Source organism: Schistosoma haematobium, chromosome 1, assembly GCF_000699445.3.
Source record: "Schistosoma haematobium chromosome 1, whole genome shotgun sequence".
Classification (NCBI taxonomy): Eukaryota; Metazoa; Platyhelminthes; class Trematoda; order Strigeidida; family Schistosomatidae; genus Schistosoma; species Schistosoma haematobium.
Window position 1 is genome coordinate 13,389,001 of NC_067196.1, and position 22,287 is coordinate 13,411,287.

The window sequence follows — 22,287 nt, forward strand, 5'->3', positions numbered from 1 at the left end:
ATCATTCTCAGATCGTTTTGTTAAGGATTCACGGTTATTTTCATAAACACTTGAATGTGTAATATTATTATCTAACATATCACCACTTGGCTGATACATTTTATTATTATTATTGTTAAACATATATATGTATGTGTTAAGCAATGATGAGCAGCTAAATAATAAAAGAACTGCTTCTTCACTCTATTCATGTTGTTTTATGAAAGACGGAAGTATAATTTATCGGATTTCAACAGCATAATGTAAATATTCAGTGTTCTCATGGACAATAGATTCGATTTGTGTGAAATCTGTGTACGTATGCACTGCGGTAGAGTAGCATATTATAGCAAAATAGCTAAAATGAGTGTGGCTCAATTTGAGTGTTAAGGCAACCAGCAAAACATGTAAGATAAGTCAGCTAAGAGGGATTAGTTGCATTTCATAACGTCATAAGAAAAATTGAAACAATGAGAGCAAAAAAATTAATATTCACCACATCACATGAGCCAGTAACTATCTGGACGTAGCAACTATGTGGAAAACGCGTTCGGTGTTTAAGACGATGAGGATTAAGTTTGAGTTCTTGCATGTACATCAACAATGAGTTGCGTGCACATCCAAATGACGAACCCATAACAGGACGAAAAACGCGTCCTGCTAGTCACTATCCAATCCTTCCTAAAATGCTTGCCAGTTTACTATAATATCTAAACAATTTACATATGTCAAAATATACTGATCAATCGAAATCCATCATGTTAACGGGAAGATTCTAAAACCTAATACAGGTAAACAGTTATTTGGGAGTTTCTAGATTTCAATCGTTCGTAATAAAAGCTAACCTCGAAACTTGATAATCATTACAAACCATCCGTCATACTGACAGACGTTTGTATTTTAGTGAAAATACACAATAATTCGCATTGTTTGTGTTCCACAAGTTTGTGTCTCATTGAAAAATGAGAAATAGCGGAAAGTATTCAAAATGCACCGAAATTTGAAAAGTTCCCACTATATATTTCAAAGAGTAATGGTGCTTTATTAGATTGCATATCACTCAGTTATTTTGAACTTTTGAATCTTAGTCATTTCTATAGTTTAAAATTCATGGAATCATTTAATCTATAAGTTGTGAAATTGTGACGAATTCCAATCCCATGTGGGGATGTATGAACTGCCTGGAATAAAATAGTAACCTGGCAACTCGTTGTTTTTCAATAGTTCTCTGCCTATCTTCAATCTGCGTTCATCTGTTGCATTTGTAAAAACTGAATGACTTCTTCTGATTAAGAATTATAGGAGTTTTCAAAATCTGTCGTTGTGTATAGTATGTATTACAAATGTATCAAAACGGGAATCAATTAGAATCACTGCGAAAATTCGCTCACAATTGATCAACAAAATGGATTTAAGATAGTAGTTGGAGGTAGCCGACAAGAAACACTGGATCTACATTTCTTGCTGTTTGACACTACTCATTAGTAAGATGCACATGTAGCCTTGGGAGAAGTGATTCTTCTTGATGGATTCACTCCTGTGTTACTCATATTCATAGTCAGAATTGTTGACATCTCACATCTTAGCATAGTACATGCAATGTATTATCACTTAGACTAGAAGACAGATTGCAACTTGATCGATAGAGTTCAATCAGAACTAAGAATAACTGGAAATATGTGACATTTACCACTATCCACTGATCAGTCAGTTGTAAATAAAATAGATTACTTAGCCGGAATCAATCATATTACATCGATTGACCTAATTAATTTTATTATTTTAACATGTGGGCCTTTTCAACATCTTTTATGATGAGTTAAGAAACTTTTATTGATATAAACATATATGTGGTTTCAAAATTTTTCTGCAATTACAAACAACATACTAGCACTTTCATTTCATTACATAATATCTTTACGTATTCTTGAATTGTAATCAGCAATAAAGTTCAGGACTAGTGTTTTATCTTTTTGAAACTTGTTGGCCAGTTACATCTTTATCTTAGTGTTGAAGTTCACACTGATACTCTAACCCAGTATCCAGATTTTTACCCATAAACATGAAATCAATTGAGCTACCACGTTCATATTGGATGGGTTGGAAATCATTTGGTTTTTCGTTATTGATTAGTAAAATGAAATCAAGTATGAATCTATATATTATGTTTCACTAGTGTTTAGTGCTAATTGAATTCCATAGATCATATTGCAATTAGTTTATGTGACTCATTACGTGGTCTAAATCTTGTCTTTAGCTGATTACAAGCAACTGACAAGGACGATTGTATTTACTTCGTCAATCGAAAGAGTATTTTTACTTCTCCGTTTTTGAAGAAATGAGTATTGGATTCAAGTTTTCCTGTGAACTTCATTAAGAAAGTGCGTCAATATATAGTAGAAGAAATTTCAGTAAAGTAAAACGAACATTCTGCACTCCACTGTTAAACATTATTCAAATTAATAATCATTGAAATTATTCTGAACGGATATTTTACGATGAGAATTAAACAAAACGGAATTGCTTCCATCCATTTATATTGGTTACCTAAATTTTCTCGTTAACGTAATGGGTTTAGATTGACCAGTATATTTTGACATATGTGAGTCCTATGTAAATTATCTAGAGATTATCGTAAAGTGACAAGTATTCTAGAAAGGATTAGGACGTGTGTTTCGTATTATTATGGGCTCATCAGATGAACATAACCACACCTCAGGATTGATGTTTACATCAGGAATAAACATTTGAGTTCTAGGTACATCCAGCTAACTAGTCCCAAATAGCCTAAAACACATACCTTAAATTCCACTGTTAGCTGCTACCTAATTTCACTTAAACGACATTATGGTATTTACATTTTAATTTTTATTATTATTCAATATAGGATCTATTATTACATCTTGTCACTGGTATGTAATGTATGTTTATAACATCTAGGAATGGTTTTAGTACAAAAAACACAGTTTGATACAAATATAAATATACATTCATATGAATTGTGTAAACAACAGTACTAAAGTATTTTTTCCCATTTTTTCCTTTATTTTTTGTCGGTATTAATTGTCTCACACCATATGAACATGTCTATTTTATTGGATTTTAGTGAAGCTACATTTTCTGATATGGATGCTTCAATCATGAAGCTTTCATTGTCGGTATTAACTTCAAGTGGAAGTGAGCTATTTTAAATTTTCCTATGTATGACTAACAGATTATTCTGTCTATCTTCATTTTGATTTGTTGTCGTTGACTCGCATGCTGTCATTGTCTGTATTAACCAGAATGAAGGTCGTTAGGGCAAGCCTGTAACACTATGAAACAAGACTGATGTGTATGTGTTGTGAGTTGAAACAAATGCTGGTAACTTTCAATGACTACAACCTAACTGCTACCTGCTATTTTTGCAACAGAACGAGACTGCTTTGTCAAGTCAAGGAGGAAAATAAGAGTGTAGAAGAAGACTGATTTATTTGCCGTTCACTAATTACAAGACGTCTTCAACAGTACTAATAACAGTAAATGTATATATCATTTCAACAAGTGCTTATATGCAAAACTCCAGTTTGTAGGGAAGGAAAAAGAGTCTTTAACTGAGAGGAAGTGCAGTCGTTAAAATAATAAAACAAAACAGCAGAATATAACATTATGCATGCCTGTTATTAAGAATTTATTAAATGACCTATCAGAATCACATCGTCAATCTGATACGATTTATTTGGGAGTGATAACGTTTAACATTAGAAAAAGTAAACCATAAATAAACTATGATTAAAAATTGGAATTTAGATTACAAATCGACAGAATATCTAGATATCTAAATGAAGGAGTACCTAATAACATGATTTGTGGAATACATATTTCTGTGTCAGTCACTGACTTAATTACGATAACATGATGAAATAAAGTATGTTTTAGAGTTTTGTAACTCACATACCTAAATGTTAATCTTTAAAACAGAACCAAACAAATGCTATTCTCAGGTGAACAGATTGATTCTGACTACATTATTTAATGGAACACTAGGAGGTTGTAAAGTTATATGGTTGTGGTTATGAATTATTCAAAAACATTAACTCAGACAAAACATTGGCACTGATTTATTTACTTTTTAAAATATAAAATTTATCAATTTAACATTTGTTTATAGTTATTGTTTGTATAGAAATAAACCTATAAACAAGTCAGATTAAGATTTTCTCGATATATTAGTTCACCTTTTAAATTTATTAGTTTTGGATAGTTGAATTCATGAGTCAAAAAAAGCTAGACCACTATGGAAAACCTGAAAGCACTGGACGGCCGTTTTGTCCTAGTATGAGACTCCACAACAGTGCGCATTCACGATCCCGCCCACGGGATTCGAACCTAGGACCTACCGGTTCAGTGCTTCCAGGTTTCTAATGGTGGCCTAGGTTTAATCGACTCATAGATTAAACTAGTAAATTAGTATAATCTTCACAAAATCCCCTTCTGATATTAGTTTTTAGTCGAGAGAAACACTGATTGTGTTTAAGAAGTGTCTAACAGTGTAATTCTGGATACATTTTCCATCCGGTCTGGGAATCATTAAGTAGATGTATCATTATTCATGAGTTGGTGTTCACAGTTACACTCAAACCAGTTACTAATCATAAAATAAGACAACAACCCATTCGCTAATTAACTAAATCACAATATACAACAACATAATTCACAAGTATAATAGTATTATCCGAAAGGATTTGAATTTTCTTTCCGTTATTCAGCATAAAATCTAACCTTTCTGTACTGGTAAGTAGAGTTGCTACTTAGGAGTAACTAATTACAAGAAGAAATTCCAAAAATTCTAGTAAGAATTCAGAGTCAGTTGAGTTCAGCCATATCATATATGGAACAAATCATTCAGAACCAGCTGAAGGTATTCAAGCAAACCGACTGTAATTAACAGCATAGACCAATATATTTAAGCTGTGAGTCTTGTTATAACGCGCGAATATTTTAAGTTCTGTTCTTGACATTATTATGAGACCTCATTATTTAAGAGTCATAATTTACGGCAAAGTAACCATTTAGCAATCTTATTTTTAATACATGATTAACTGAGTTAACTCATGTAGCTAACTAAAAATGTGATTTTCCATAAGCCTCCCAAACTCATAATAAATAGATGAGCTTTAAGTTTCGTAACTTCAAACTTCAAGTTATTTTACAAGAAGTACCAACAGACAAAGCTCATATCAGACCAATATGTCTTGCATGTGTAAGGATTTACAAGTTATAAACTGTGAATATGGTTTTTGAATTTGTTATTTAAACACTAGAAATTTCACTGTTTCAGAATGGCAAAATGATAATTTCTCATGTGGAAATGATTTACAATTTCATCTTAGATACCTAAATCATGTTGCTACTACTACTACTACTACCATACAACTTTGAATAGAAATTTAAGACCACCAGTCCAGTTAATATATTTTATCCAAAAAATTCATTTCATTAATTCATCAGTCGATATAGTGATTAGTTTGCTATGATGAGACATGAAATAATAATGAATCTGGGTTTTTTAATCGGTAAAATTTAGAATTAATAAACTGAATTATAAATCAGAGAGGGGGTTTGTAGATATTATACTAATTTAATAGTTGAATTCATGAGTCAATTGAAGCTAGACTACCATGGGAAACTTGGAAGCACTGGACAGTTGTTTCATCCTAGTATGGGACTCCTCAGCAGTGCACATCTACAAACCTAACCTTCATTACTTGTTTACTAGAAATGCTTACTTGCATCTAGTTTTAAGACTTTATCGAAGTGTACAAACCATCTGATCACATCATTTGTACTTCAACTAGTCAATCTGATTTTAGCTTTTAAAAATTCAAATTTAATTTTATGTTCAAAGAGAGCTTGTTATTTGAAAGTCATGTAACATTTACCATCTATAATGTAATAACATTAATCACAGTTTTCATTTGTTTGAACAGATTTAAGTACTGATATAACTAACAAACAGTCTAAATTTTTAATTTAAGCCTAAATGAACATTTCATAGAGGTATTATTAAGATATTTTTTCTTGGAATTACATAACCAATATTATAAATTATAAGCTTAGCATATAAAACATCCTTATTACATAACTTATAAACATCTTTATTTCTTTATTTCCATTTAATAATACATCATCATGAAAACAATCATTAAGTAACTAATTAATTGACCAAATAAGAAAGATCTAATATTATTCACATATTAATAGACAATATAAACATACAATAAAAATGAACAATATAAAACTTACTCATTCAAAAGGAATTTCTAACACTATAGTCCATATTACTCCGTGCTTTCAACACATACTATCAATGTTCCTAGAAACATTCATTTATTTTATTCATACAAGAAGATATTACAGATAAACCGAAAATTGAATAAAGCGGAATTGAAAATAATAAAAAAAAAACATTTTCGGAAAATATTTGACATTTTACAAAATATCTTTCAATACTTATCAACATTAGTTTGTTTGTCTAGTTAGACAAAAAAAGAAAAAGCATCATTTACAGGTGAATGGAATTAGTTGTATATTATATTCTTCTGTTTTTTTTTTCTTTCTTTTCTTCTTTTACATGTAACAAGGCATTACACCAACACTTATACAAAGATCATCAACCTCCAGTTAATCAGATAAACTTCAACTCACTCTATTATGTCAGTATATATATATATATATATATATATATATATATATAATTCCATAGATTGGGATAAACCCTAGAGACTTATCTATACAGATAAATGATATCTCTTTATTTTGTAAAGTTCTTCTGTATGTTCTCTGTATTGTTCTGTTTCTCAGAAGAAAAAATATTTTATCGTTGTTATTGGTTGATAGGGGGAGGAGGAGGGAATAATCTAACAACAAAATAATTTTTTTCTTTTTATTATTCATGAATATTTTGATAATTTTTTTAATCAAGAAGTATTTTTCACTGGAATGTTGTATTCGTTTGTTTTCTTTCTTTCTTTCCTTCATTCATTTAAGAAAAGATTCTCTTCATCTTCAAAGGATAACTGACTACTGACATTATAGGCTTTATTATTATTCATCATTAGAGTTTTTATTGTTATCATTTTTATGTATTTCAAGTAGTTAAATTATAAATTGTATCGTAAAAAAATAGAAAGAGTTTGATTCATATTTCATTCAATTGTAATATTTTAAGTACTAATATTTATTTTAATAGTTGAATTCATGAGTCAATTAAAGCTAAACCATTATGGAAAACTTGGAAGCAGTGGACGGCCGTTTCATCCGGATGCTCATCCACGATCCTAACCTGCGAGATTCGAACCCAGGATCTATCGGTTTTGCGCGTGAACGCCTAACCTATAGACCACTGGTCCAGCATTCAATATATTTATTTGTATTAAGATAGAAATATTTTTGTGGGAAAATTTAATCTATTCTCATTAATGATTGAATTCTAGATAGATCTTAAAACTTCGAATGAGAATTTTGAGTCGTGTATATCAAGCACATCAAGAGTCGGTAAGTTAAACACTAATAGGATTAGACGATGCTGGACTACATTACGTGTGTCGAAAAAAATTTTCAAATTTTGTTTTAATTTGACTCTGTAGTCAAATGATAATAAGCTTGACTTAAACACGAATGGTAATGAATTCACTTTGACGAAACAGGTATCCAGTGGTTGCTATCTTTCCAATATTCCTTCAGTTCATATGTACGTAGACAAAATACAAAATTTTCGTTTGGTAGTTCTTTAAAACACTTTGTGTAAAAATTACGATCTTAAAATAGAAGTGTTAATGTTTATAAAGGATTGAAAATTTAATTTCTATATATTTTCAATATAATTCAAGCCCCTAGATACCTACTGTTAATCGCTGAAAAAGTCCTATTCTATTAAAACGTGAAAGTCTGGTTGGTGTCTGTTTCTCCTAAAAAACCAATGTAAAATTACACTGGCCCACAAGGGTATATTATGTACATACTGTTAACTATTTTCATTTATAACTTTTATTCACATAATAGTGTTTTGAAATCATAGTTATTGAAGTCATACATTTTGAACCTTTTAATTACTACTTTTTCCTCAATGAAATAATAAAGATCATCATAGATAAATAATGCTAAAACTTATTGTACAATAAAAGATCGTTCAACCAAGTTTATAGATTAGTTTTGTTTATTGTGCGAAAATGTGTCTTTGGCATATAACGTTATGTGTATTAGTTAATTCTTGTTGAATCCTAATGGTTATCCATGGTCTTAGGTTCGACTCAAAATTGTATTAGTCTCTTCGAAATGTATATTGATTAAGAAATTATTAATTATGAGTATATTTGTTATTATAAAACTCAAAAGTGAACGGAATCGTGATAATTAATTGAATGAATTAAATATGCACTACTGTTGATCCTTCTTATGCTTGAGGTATTTCCAATCGTCAGAATTTCCACAAATATGATCTTAAAACTTTTTTAATCTAAAAACAATAATTAATAGCACAGATTGAGATCATGAGTCAATTGAAGCTAGACCACCATGAAAAACCTGGAAGCACTGGACGGCCGTTTCGTCCTAGTATGGGACTGCTCAGCAGTGCGCATCCACTATCCCGCACCACGCGAGATTAGAACCCAAGACCTATCAGTCTCGCGCCAAGCGCTTAACCAACTAGATAATAATTAATATAACTAACTTTTATTTATAAGTTATTTCATCAACAGGGAAACTAATTATCCCTAATTGAATTATAAGAGAATTATTAGGAAACTATCCATAGTTTATAAACTTATTTGTATAGACAGGGAAAATAACTTACAAATTGGTTGAATAATAACATAATAACCTTATGTTATACAATTACAAATTCCCCACTTTTAAAACTGTCATTAATAACCATCTATGTGTTCATGGTTACTTTTTTCCATTTATTTCCTTCATGTACCCAGAATACCTTTCAACATATTTTTGAATTCTACATTTAACTGCTTTAACTATTAATCTTTAACAAATACTGTATGTGTATTTCTAGGTGATTCTTTTTTAAATGTACGACAGTTGTATAATCCTAATTGTACACATGTTGGAATGAAGTAAATGATAAGTAAAAATAAAAACCCTGCCATTCCAATCCAAAAACTGTATTTGATATAGACTACTATTATAAATATCATACTGTAGCGGTAAATAAATCCCCAAAATCAATAACTCGGTAAGTCTTCGACATTGGATTCTGACCATATTAGTTTTAATGAACCCACCTAGTTGTAAGCGCTTGGTCATGCATCCACACAAGATTACATCCCTTTCAATCGCTAGCCAGATTAGATCAGTCGATCCATGGTATATTGATAGTCTATCACATATATCTACGAACCTCATCGCTTCTGTCTTTTGATTTCACTTGGTCGGTACGATCCATATTAAAAGGTGTTACTGGTTAAAGCGTTGTCAAAACTCCAAATACCTGTGCCATCTTCAATAAGTTCAATCCCCAAATCATTTTGCAATATATTATGTTTAGTTATAGAATTTAGTGGTTAAATAAAGAAAGTGTAAATACTCGTTTCGTCTTAATATGATGTCTAGCTTTCTACAGATTTCATTCAGTTCGTTATTATAGTTTAAGGAAATGATGTTGGTAGGTTGACTGTTCCCTTAATCAACACAAGAATTTCCGGGAGAAAAGACAAATGAAAAGTGTAGACTGAGAATATATTGAGCACTGTCAATATGTGTGTTTGGTTATTTGTAAATTGATTATTATCAATTTAGAAATTATAAAACAAAATGGCGGGACTCTGATTTATGGACGACCTTTGTTAGACGCTGAAGTGACCTTGAGAATGTACACCTACTGATTAGGACTAAATGAGATTTATAAAGCAATCAGAATTCTCATTTACAGCTGGTAATTACTGTTAAAAATTAAATTTAAGGTTTTCATCATGAAATGACACCACCTATAATGCCAAAACTCTATTTAGTCATAGGTATATATAAATTTCGCGCCGACATTCGTGACTCGTTATCTTATATCTGATTGGTTCGTCCATGAATTATAGTCTTGCCAACAAAGCAGCCTGGATATTAAAAGTTGTAAAAGGATAATAATAAACATTTGAAAAATTGGAAGAGATGTTAAGTAAAATGTTCATAAATGGGTTTACTTGAAATGAAATAAGTGAGAAGATAAATCACATTATTTTAATTTGAAATGAAGCAAACAATGAATAGGTTATAAGCTAAGATGAATAATGGCTAGCAGTGGAATCCAGGATGCACATCCCGTCCTATTTGGGACTCGTCATTTGGATGTATCTGCATCCCAGAGTTGATGTTCACACTGGGACTCCAATCCAGTACCATCCGCTTCAAACGCTATCGCGTTGTCCACTTGGCTACTGAGTCCTGATAGACACTCGCTTATGTAGTGGGGCGAAGTTTAAACTCACTTGGTATTGTTTACTTGAATCTTCCCATTAGTCTTTAGGACTGCAATGGATCAGTCTCTTGTCAGCATATGTGCATCCTGTGCGGATTACCTTAAGTCACAAGCTTTATAAGCGAAGATAAATGATGGCTGGTTGTTCCAATTCAGGATGCACGTGTCATCCTATTCAGGACTCGTCAGCTGGAAAGATATAAGCAAATAACACCAAGTGAATGGATAGGTTCCCTGAAATTTTTTGTTGCCCAGTTCCTCTGCCTCTATGTATATTTAACGTTTCGACTGTTCTTGTGGAGCCAGTTATATTAGGCATACAACTAGACAATTTCATCACCCTCATGGTTGACCAAAGGATAATAGAAAGTAGTAAGAAACTCTTTTATTGGTGCATTTAATCAGCACCGGTCATCATGTAGATAAAACTTTAGCGTTCTGAGTTATTCATATTATCCCATCGAATTTACCCTTGATTTCCATAATAAGAATCTTATATACAATACAAACCACGGAAATTTATATCTAAAACTTAACTTCTGTATAGAAAAATGTTTATACCATCTCAGAAATTACCCTACCTTTCCACTTAGATACTATTATGTGTTTCAAAAGTCTACTTTTTCTTATGTTAAAATTTGTAAAACTTCAGTTTTGTTAACCTTTCGATTCCTAATTCTAATCTTAAGTTACCTGTTTACTAACCTTATTATCTAACTTTCATTGTAACCATCCTACTCATCGCTAATTATACAGATAACTAAATAATATTTATATATAAATTCAATTAGAATTGCTATTCCTACTCTTATGTAACGAGTTGTAATAATTAACTGATTATAAAAATTTAATTTCCACATATTTTTTACTAATTATTTATTTTATTCTTAAATTGGCTATCATCTATTCGGTGTCGACTTTCTACTCGATTGTAAGGCCTAGAAATATTTGTGTGAAACCCTTGTTATGTCCTTAGCGAGACGATATCACGAAAATACGATTGCCTTCTTAGATACAGTGACTTATACGATCAAACTAATGACGCATATACTAGTACCAGCAGCCTAAAGTTCCTATTGGTCCTTCTTCCACCTTACCTTGCATGTTAAGTTCAGAACGTCAATCTCAGCCTTTACGATACGAGTCATATATGCCAAACATATTGGGTTTATATATAAACAAATCAGACCATATCACACCATAAAATAGAAAATAATATTTGTACAAGATTTAACCAAAAGTGGCTGTTATTGTGAGAGACCGTTACTAATAATTTGGGAATATTTCAAGAATAGTAAATCGTATAATAATAGCCAATAGGTCAAGTAAAAACTTAGAATGAAAGGAATATGAATATACGTATTATATAGTCAATTAGTAGTCACACAATAAAAATGTACGTTTAATATTAGTTCACAAGTAATTCCTGACGGTTACCATCCATTTATTCTCGTCCGGATATAATAGCCCTGATAACTAACTAATTAAAACGAAATATTTCTTGGCCTAACTTATTTTATCAGAAATTCTTTGTTTCTAACATGCATGACAAAATATCACTGTTTGAAGAAAAAAAATCTGCTAAGTATAATTACTAAAATCTTGCAACTGAAAATGCAAATTAAGATACAACTAAACCACTGTACAGCTGATCTCACAGATTAGCTACAATCAAGTGTATGCCGTTTATTTCATATATAATTAGTTCTTACCAATAATTTCATTTTTTGACTAGTTCCATCATTGTCTTATTTCAACTGGAGTAAACCTATCAGCTTATCAAGATTGGGAAATTGTATGAATACGTATAAACGATCTCTACCCGCAATTAAATCAAGAGCCTTCTGATTACTTAGCAGCCATGATATTTTTAGATAATTTCGAGGTCCTGACCTCATTCAGTTCGGGTATGAGCACTACCGTTATTTAGGTGTCGATTGGCTCTTGCCCTGTTTATGTAATTGGACGATTTTAAAACCTAAATTTCATTCTTGCACTATAGAAATACACTAATGGGGTTCATTTCAATTTACCATAAAACAGTTTTGCTTGAAGCCAAAACAATCAATTGGTCTTTGAGTTATGCTTAGTTATAAGAAGGATTTCTAGTGTTTTTTTTTGCTGAGCTATTTACAGTACACATTATTTCATTAAATATTAACCAATTTTTCAGAGCTTTTTATATTTGGTAAAAAGGTTTTCAAATAATCCATATATATATGGTGTGTGCTACTGATATCGATAGATATAAGTAGTATGTATCATCAATCGAAAGTGAAATACCTGGCAGCAGAAGGTTAAGAAGATCGAAGAAAAGAGAATGAGAACAGTGAATGATTGCTGTGGAAATGAAGGAACAATGAAGTTTGAGACGACACTTTGCAAATGAAGTACTTACTGCATGGTTCTCAGATTTTACTAAGAGATTCTGTAATTTTGTGTCGAAACACATTCGATTGTTCCCACTCGTGTTCTCGTTCACTATAAATATAAGTCGTATTTTGAGTATATAGTAAGGGATCTTTTGTTAACCTTCCAAGATAAGATAAATACTTTTTTAACAATATTATTAACATGATATATGATTGATTATACATTGATCAAATACATTAACCTTCATAACTGATCAAGGTTAGAGTTGATAACCAAAATAAACAAACCAATATCCTAAAATCAATTTTCCAAGGAATGTACTATTCATGTTGGGGTGGGGGTAGGGAAGGTGATCATTGTAAAGAAAACGAAACAACATCAAAATATAAATAAATTCATTATTTAGAGACGATTTATCATTCTGTTAATTGATTCACGACGTTTAAATTAATAGTTATCATTTTTCTCTTGATAGTCTGGTAAAGTCACAAAATATTCAACAAGATTTCGAAGCTGTTTGTTGAATATTTTGATTGTGTCCTTTTCTATTGAATCAAGCAATACTTCGTTGTCATTGCTAATAATTTTTTACAGTATAAGTTAAGTGTTATAAGTTGTTGCTTTGTGCCCCAATAATATATAACGTAATGATACCGCCAATTAGAGAACAATGATTTGGAGACCAGACCAATGACTAATATGGGAGATAGTAATCGACAGACCGAGCATAACTCAAGAATAATAAATCGTATAATAATAGTCTATGGATCAAAATAAAGCTTATAATAAGAGGAAAGTGAATATGCATAAGTTGGTTACTTAACGACTATACAATAAAAATATATATGTATCGTATTAGTTCAGAAATAGATTCCAACGGTTACCAAACATTATTCTCATAAAGATATAATATTAAGTTATTACAAAAACATTTAAAAGTTGTCCAACTACAGTATACTGAAAGATCAGCTTCCGTTTTGTAAGAAAATTATGCTTCCTAACCAACATTGTATTAAAATTACTAAATCACAACCAATCATACATCAGGAGGGTTTTTGTGAATATTATACTGATTTCAATGGTTGAGATCATGAGGCAATTAAAGCTAGACCAGCATGAAAAATCTGGAATCAGTAGACGGCCGTTTCGTCCTAATGTGGAACTCCTCAGCAGTGCGCATCCGCGATCCCGCCTCGGAAGGTCCGAAACCAAGACCTATCAGTCTCTCGCGCGAGCAGTTAACCACTAGACCACTTAGCCGGCATCTAACGGTGTTAATGTCTATATCCAACCAATCCACGAAATTGAGCGAAACATCCACCATCGTCTTCAGTAAGTTCTTATCTCACAACAGACCCAGCTGAAATCTACTGGTCACTGCTTCTCACTAGAACTCCAGGAATTACCTCTCGAAGCCAGTCACTGGTGATCATATGAGGCGGGATCGTGGATGCACACTGCTGGGGAGTCCCACAATAACACTTAACAACTATCTAGTGCTTCCATTTTTTCCATGGTGGTCTAGCTCATGCTCTCAACCATTGTAATCATAATCTGCTGAAAAGCCAACAAAAAAAGAGAAATTGCTTAACATGAATTTAAAATATTTATTTGTTGTTAACCGCCGTAAAAGAAAATGTACTTTACCATTAAAAATTCTTTGTTTGAAAAGATAGAACATAGTGATTTCAATATTTGTACTCAAATAGAAAATTTAATAACCTTAATAGATTGAAATAGATTGATAAGATGTTTTTTTCGAATTTCATTCAAATATGAATTACATAGATACAATCCAACTATATTCATTTTCATAGATATTTAAGATAAAATACTAAATGTTATTTATTCAAGGTTGACATAAGAATGAACGTTATTTATTGAACTATTGAAATTAATCAAAAAGTTAAAAAAGTAAACTACGTGTCGCTTAATTTCGTGGATTGGTTGAAGTTGGACATTAACACCGTTTGATGTTGGCTCAATGATATAGTGGTTAAGCGCCCGCGCGCGATACTGACAGATCCTGGGTTTGATATCTCGCGAGGCGGGATCGTAGATGCGCACTACTGAGGAATCCTACAATAAGACGAAGTAGTTGTCCAGTGCTTCCAGGTTTTCCATGGTGGTCTAGCTTCAACTCTCTCATGATGTCAATTATTGAAATTACTATAATATCCACAAAACCCTTCTGATACAATTGGTTTTTTATTCACTTAAAGGAATAGTTTTTTTAAAAGTTAAATTATGTTCTACATTTCAGTTTTTTCATTTATCGGTATGAATTAAATATCATACCTTATTTGTTTTGACTACCTTTTGGCAGAGTTAAATTATAAAGGAGAGGGTCACTAATCCACCTTCAAACTTATCTATGAATTTATATGTATTTATGGAAGCAAGTACATGGTAAGGATTGAACGAAGGTTATCTACAAGATTTGTTGAATATACCTTTCAAAAGTTATAACTGAAAGAAAGTAAAAGATTTGCAGATACGATCACATGACATTCAGTGGGTAATGAATATAAATTGAATGTCATAAAGGTATTTAAGACAACGAAAGTCGTTTTTAATTCGCTTTGCAGAAGCTACTATTATCAATTGCATTTGATTTGACCATTGTAAGTAGAAAGCAGATGAAGTGAACCTCTTATTGCACTGGTAGATAATTATAGTAGCAAAACATATGTTTATTACATAATCCTTTAATTTTATTTGATAACTTGGAACATTCCACTGGTATTTATACACGATGTTAATTTTAATTTCATAATAACTAGATGACTTGATTATATAATCACTCGTTTCTCCAAAACAAAGTTTCTTTATTTCGTAATTAATAATTATGATGTCAAATATATCCTCATCTTCAACTTATGAATATTATTATCAAAATGGTGGTTTTTTCGAGATTGTAGAAAGTTTAACAGTTGAATTAATGAGTCGATGTAAGATAGACTAACACTGGAAACCTGGAAGAACTGGATAGCCGTTTCATCCTATTATGCGACTCCCAAGAGGTGCGCGTCCACGATGTCGCGAAGGAGACTCGAAACCGCGGGCGTCAACCTCGCGCACAAACGCTTAACCTCTAGACCAAAGAGTAAGCATCTGAGTGTTAATACGCAATCATTCACCATGGATCGATTGAAGTTACACATCGACACTGTTGGATGCCTGATCAGTGGCCTAGAAATTAAGCGTTTGTGCGCGAGGTTGAAGGCCATGGGTTGGAGTCTGTATGCGCGATCATGGATGCACATGTCTGAGGAGTCTCATAATAGAATGAAACGGACGTCCAGTTATTCTAGGTTTTCAGTGGTGATCTAACTGACATTGATTCATTAATTCAACTATTAAAATATAAATATTAATCATTCTTTAGAAATCTATGAATGTATTTTTTCATCTTCCAACATCTTATTTTTACTGTGCTTTGAACCCGGCTTCATTAATTATAAGGTGAAACGTTTTATGCATAGTAATGTTACTAATTGAATCTTCAGTTATTACACAGTTGAAGAGAAGTTTAGAAATATAATGCGATTCATTCTATATAACGGACGACAGGTAATGCACCAGAATAAAGTGAATCCATTCGATTTCGTGCTTTCTATTCTGCTGCTCACAATCTAGGAGTATGAGTGATAAATATTTACAACAAATAAATATAATTTATGTCATATGAATGAATGAAGAGTGGTATAATAACAACGACAATTGTTGAAGAATGATAGGATGGTAAAGTGAATGACTATTTTTGTATTACTGAATATGAAAATTGTGTAAAAGACAAGCATTTTTGAAAAGACGTAGAGACATGTTTCAAGTGGACCGCTATCGGTATCATAGTTATACAATGACAACCATAAAATTATAATAGCTATATGTATTAAAATGAATATAGTTCAACAATAATACAACTTATCGTTTGCCTGATTACTGACAACATGTTGATGGTTTCAAATCGTTCAAAATAATCAATACTCAAATAACTTCTAATTCATTATGTTACACCGATGCTATTACCATAACAAAAAAAACAGTTCGAACTGAACATAGGTATTCGAAAAGATACAGTTGTAAATTTCTCACCACCCTGATAACGTTTAATTTTCAGCATTCGATTACGCAATATCTTTTGCAATAAAAACTCCTATGTTTCATTATTTGGTTACCATTTTAAAAAAAGAGATTGTTTCGCAATTTTAACCTTTTGAAATTTCCTATTATTTATTGAATAACTATGATACTAATTTCAGTAGTCTAGAAACATGTCTCTACGTCTTTTCAAAAATGCTTGTCTTTTACACAATTTTCATATTCAGTAATACAAAAATAGTCATTCACTTTACCATCCTATCATTCTTCAACAATTGTCGTTGTTATTATACCACTCTTCATTCATTCATATGACATAAATTATATTTATTTGTTGTAAATATTTATCACTCATACTCCTAGATTGTGAGCAGCAGAATAGAAAGCACGAAATCGAATGGATTCACTTTATTCTGGTGCATTACCTGTCGTCCGTTATATAGAATGAATCGCATTATATTTCTAAACTTCTCTTCAACTGTGTAATAACTGAAGATTCAATTAGTAACATTACTATGCATAAAACGTTTCACCTTATAATTAATGAAGCCGGGTTCAAAGCACAGTAAAAATAAGATGTTGGAAGATGAAAAAATACATTCATAGATTTCTAAAGAATGATTAATATTTATATTTTAATAGTTGAATTAATGAATCAATGTCAGTTAGATCACCACTGAAAACCTAGAATAACTGGACGTCCGTTTCATTCTATTATGAGACTCCCCAGACATGTGCATCCACGATCCCGTTTCCAGAACCCGAATAGAAAGCACGAAATCATATGAATTCACCTTATTCTAATACATTCGTTGTTTCCGCTTTAGTCAAATTTATGAATAGAGAAAATTGTCAGAAATTACTACTTTATTCTATAAATCTTGACATTTTTTGTTCTATATTTCTTCTTTTAACTATATATTAGTTGAAAAGCTTATGACTTAAAGCTATTTCGAGACAATCCGCACAAGATGCCTATATGCCAACATGAGATTGATCAATTACAGTCCTAAATAACAATGGGAACGTAGTAAGCCCATTCGACTACTGTATTATTTATCTGCTCATTGTAATTTAGTCACTTAATCCACTATGTAAATTTCTGTGTGAGTCTGATTGAGCACATGTCTGCACATTAATTTTCAATGTATTCTCCCATTGGTTGTAATACACAGATAATCAATAATTTATCCATACTCGATTAACACTCATAAATATATATGGATTTTTAACACTCACACACACACATGGTTTCCTTGTGTGTCTGCTTCTTATACGCCTGTGGATTTTACCAATCTTTAACAGTAAACTATCTCTATAATTGTTGTGCGGACTTTGGGATAATCTCGAGTCAATCCATAATTCTACTAAGAGATTTAGCCTGCATTAAATATTCAGTTAACTGGATACTATTTATTGAAGTCAGATTATAGGAGAAATTAGCCTCTACAGGAAGATACAAATAAGACAAGACCAAGTGAATTTATTAATTAATAAGTTTATGATTTAAATTAGACTGAAAATGATTCAAGTTTCAATGATTTCGTCATGGTAAAAATAATTTTTTTCTTCCTTTAAATAATCTGATAATTATTTATCAGAAATCAATTCAGTTTATTGGCTTAAATAGATATTTCCATGTTATATATATATATATTGGTCACTTACACTATTCCGAATACAGAAGCCCTATATATATATATATATATATATATATATATATATATGTAGACATTCGAACTGGTTAAGCTACTAAGTGTAATGTGCTTATCTAGACATAAAGTCAATAAATAGTTGTTTATTTTTTTTCACCCTTACAGGTTAATTGTTCTGTTTGTTTGTTGTTGTTTTTTCTTCGAATTTTTATACACTGAAATATGAAGCAAAAAAATAGCAAAAATAAATAAACAAAAATAACTCGTTTTCATTAAACGTTCGAATAAATGAAACAGAACAATCTAATTTGAATATGGGATAAAAAGTGTTTCAGTGTTAACGTAGAACATAACAGGTTATTTATTACTATAGTTTATTATGACTATTATTATTGTTATTGTTTCCATTTGAAATGATCAAATAGACTAAGAATACCACTTCACTACAAAAATCTTGTTACCCGTTTTGATATCAATCATTCATACGGATACACAGATAAACATATACACATTCATGTATTCACTAATATAAAATCATGCTGAAATATGATAGACGGTACATATAAGTTAGTTTATAGTTTATCTTCAAATCCTGTCGATATAATGTTGATGATGTTAGTGATTAAAGATGAACAAGTGTATGTATTTATCAACAAATACTGTACACATGATTACATTATTACTTATTAACATACATTCATACACTAATTTTTATCTTTGTGTTTGTAGTGATTACACAATTATGCAAACATTTGTCTGTCTAGTTATGTATTGTATGGATGAATTTGTCACTAAGGCATTAAATTATTCGCTCAGCAAAATCTATCATGTTTTTTTTTTAAATTTTTGTGGTTTCGCTTTTCTCATTTCAGCCATAGAAATAATTAGTTATTGTGAAATTATGTTGCATTCATAGCTTAAGATAATGTAATCGATCAAATTTGTTTAAAGTGATTGTGTTGTTGTTTTTTTAAAAGAGAAAAGTTGCATTTTCGTTTTTAGTCTATTACGTTTTCTAGAAATATATGAACATGTATTATGCTACTATTTGTTTTACACATATATGACTTATATTCGCCATACGCTTAAATAAACAAACCAAATTTTAACAGACTGAAATCATGAGTCAATGGGAGCTAAACCACCATGAAAAACCTGGAAGCACTGGATGGCCGTTTCGTCCTAGTATGGGACTCCTCAGCAGTGCGCTTCCACGATCCCGCACCACGCAAGATTCGAACCCAGGACCTATCAATCTCCACAAACCCCTTCTGATAATAAACATCTGCTCACCAGTAACTGACTTCAAGAGATACTCCTGGACTTCTAGTGAGAAGCCGTTACCATTGGAGTTCAACCAGGTCTGTTGTGAGATATCAGCTCACTGAAGACAATGGTATACGGTAGCGCAACTTCGTGGGTTGGTCGAAGTTAGACATTAACACCGTTGGATGCCGGCTCAGTGATCTAGTTGGTTAAGCGCTTGCGCGCGAGACTGACATGTCCTGGGTTCGAATCTTGCGTAGTGCGGGATCGTGGAAGCTCACTGCTGAGGAGTCCCATACTAGGACGAAACAGCCATCCAGTGCCTCCAGGTTTTCACATGGTGGTCTAGCTCCCATTGACTAATGATTTCAATCTGTGAAATTTCTAAAATCACCACAAACCCCTTCTGATAAAACCAAACTTTGTTTATAGTATGGTGGTTTGTGGAGATCGTTGAGTTTTTCCATGTATATCAGCAACTGACCTTAGTTTTGCAATCATAATAAACAAGGAAACATCAAATATCCGTTTCTGTCTGGTACTGGAATACTTATTAGTGCACGTCTAATACTCCACTGAATATCAAGGCATTCAGATCGATTTCAACAAATGACCTAAATTCTGTTGATTTACTACATTCATGCTTTCCCATTAATTTGTATTGGCGTTTATAATTAAAGTTTTGGGTGTTGCATGACAAAAGTCCTGATCACACACAGAGTGTTAAGATTGTAAATACACCGTACTAACCCGTACGAAACCATGAGTGTTTAGTTTCCGTATATTGCCTATAATGCAGCGGCAGCATTAAATAAATTATTCTCAAGAAATCATCCAATTTGATTATATTATTATTTATGATTTGAAAACACGAATATCAGTACAAAGGGGCACCGAATACAAATGCGTCACATAAGTCACTTGATTTGTGTGTGGACTGTGAGTCTCTCCGGGTGCCCAAAGAAAAGAAGGTGGTTTTCTTAGGAGTCCACGCCCGGAGCCTTCGACCTAAAGGTCCGATCTACACGGTAGTGCAACAACGTCAAGAGATGCAGTCCCGTGGCAACCCGTGATCAACAGTTGGTTCATACACCATTCGTTCTCTCACGATCATGGAGCCCATGTGCATCATTGGTTTTGGATCTGGGTTTTCCAACTCCCTTAGTTGGATCCTCCATATTTACCAATCCGGTTAAAGCACTGGACATTCACTTTTCGTCCTCTCAATTTCGTAAACAATAGTAATGCGGCGAGAAGATAGTGAGTAGAACTTTTCTGGCAGTAGCTGTCTAGGCGTGACCATGTGAGAGCATTTCGAGAGAGATAGCTAACTCTCCCCATCTTCGGTCGTATCAGGTCATTTAATGCAAAATTCATGTTTATGTTGAAATATTATTTATTCACTTAGAAAACTGATAGATGTAACCAAAGCAATACATTTTAACTTTGATAAACGTCTTCATTCAAATGACAATAAACTAAATGAACACATTCACCTTACGTGAATTTATTCCTCGAATTTATGTGAAATTAATTATTTTCCGAAATTCTTTCAGTAAATATTTAATTGTGTTAGATAAATATAAGGAGTGCATTGTAGGAAATTTATAACAACCATACCTTTCTTTCATTCACTTCCTTATATATATATATACAACCATACCTTTCTTTCATTCACTTCCTTATATATATAGTGAAGTTTTTATTTTAGAAAATCCCATCTCATTTATCTCATGTCAAGTGTTATATTCTTGATCTGTTGACTGAATTTTAAGACTACGAAGTTGACTGGCGGAAAAATGTGAATTTTCGGTGAAATATGTTTGTTTTTTTCCAGTGTGTTTAAATTGTGAATGATTCCATTTTCAACTAAGACACACACACACTGAGAGTGAGAGAGTAAGATTGAATATAACACTAGCAACTATGAAAGAACAAAAAGAATTCCAACATTGGTAAATGGTAAGTAAAGATTTTCGAATATTTAGAACGACAAAGTTATTCGTGGACAAAAAAGTATGATGGAAATAATGAAAACGAAAGTCTTTTGAAGTTGAAACTATGAAATAATCATCTTATATATGTTCATTTCCTAGACACTTGTTAAATTTTCGTAGGGTATATTAGACAACTTACCGAATGAATCAAAGTTCGCTGAGAGATTCCTAATAGAACAGAAAATAGATTTCTTTTCTTTCTTCCTTACACTGAATGATTATGATAGAAACTATAGATGAATGATATGAAATCACATTGTATGCTTAAAGACGATTTGCTTAATTTTCTAGAAAAATAAATCGGCGAGACTATAATTTATGAACGAACCAATCATGTATAAGATAACAAGTGTCGGGTTTTGGAGTGAAATTCACTTATTCATTCGGATAAATAAAGTTTTGGCATTATAGCTAATGTCAGTTCATGATGAAAACCCTAAATCTCATTTCT

At 31.8% G+C, this 22,287-nt stretch overlaps 1 protein-coding gene across 1 annotated transcript in view; it reads left to right on the forward strand.

Moving 5' to 3' along the window:
* GPC3 (Glypican-3) overlaps positions 1-22,287 on the forward strand; it is a 109,536-nt gene that overhangs the window by 11,071 nt on the left and 76,178 nt on the right. The window lies entirely within an intron of this gene.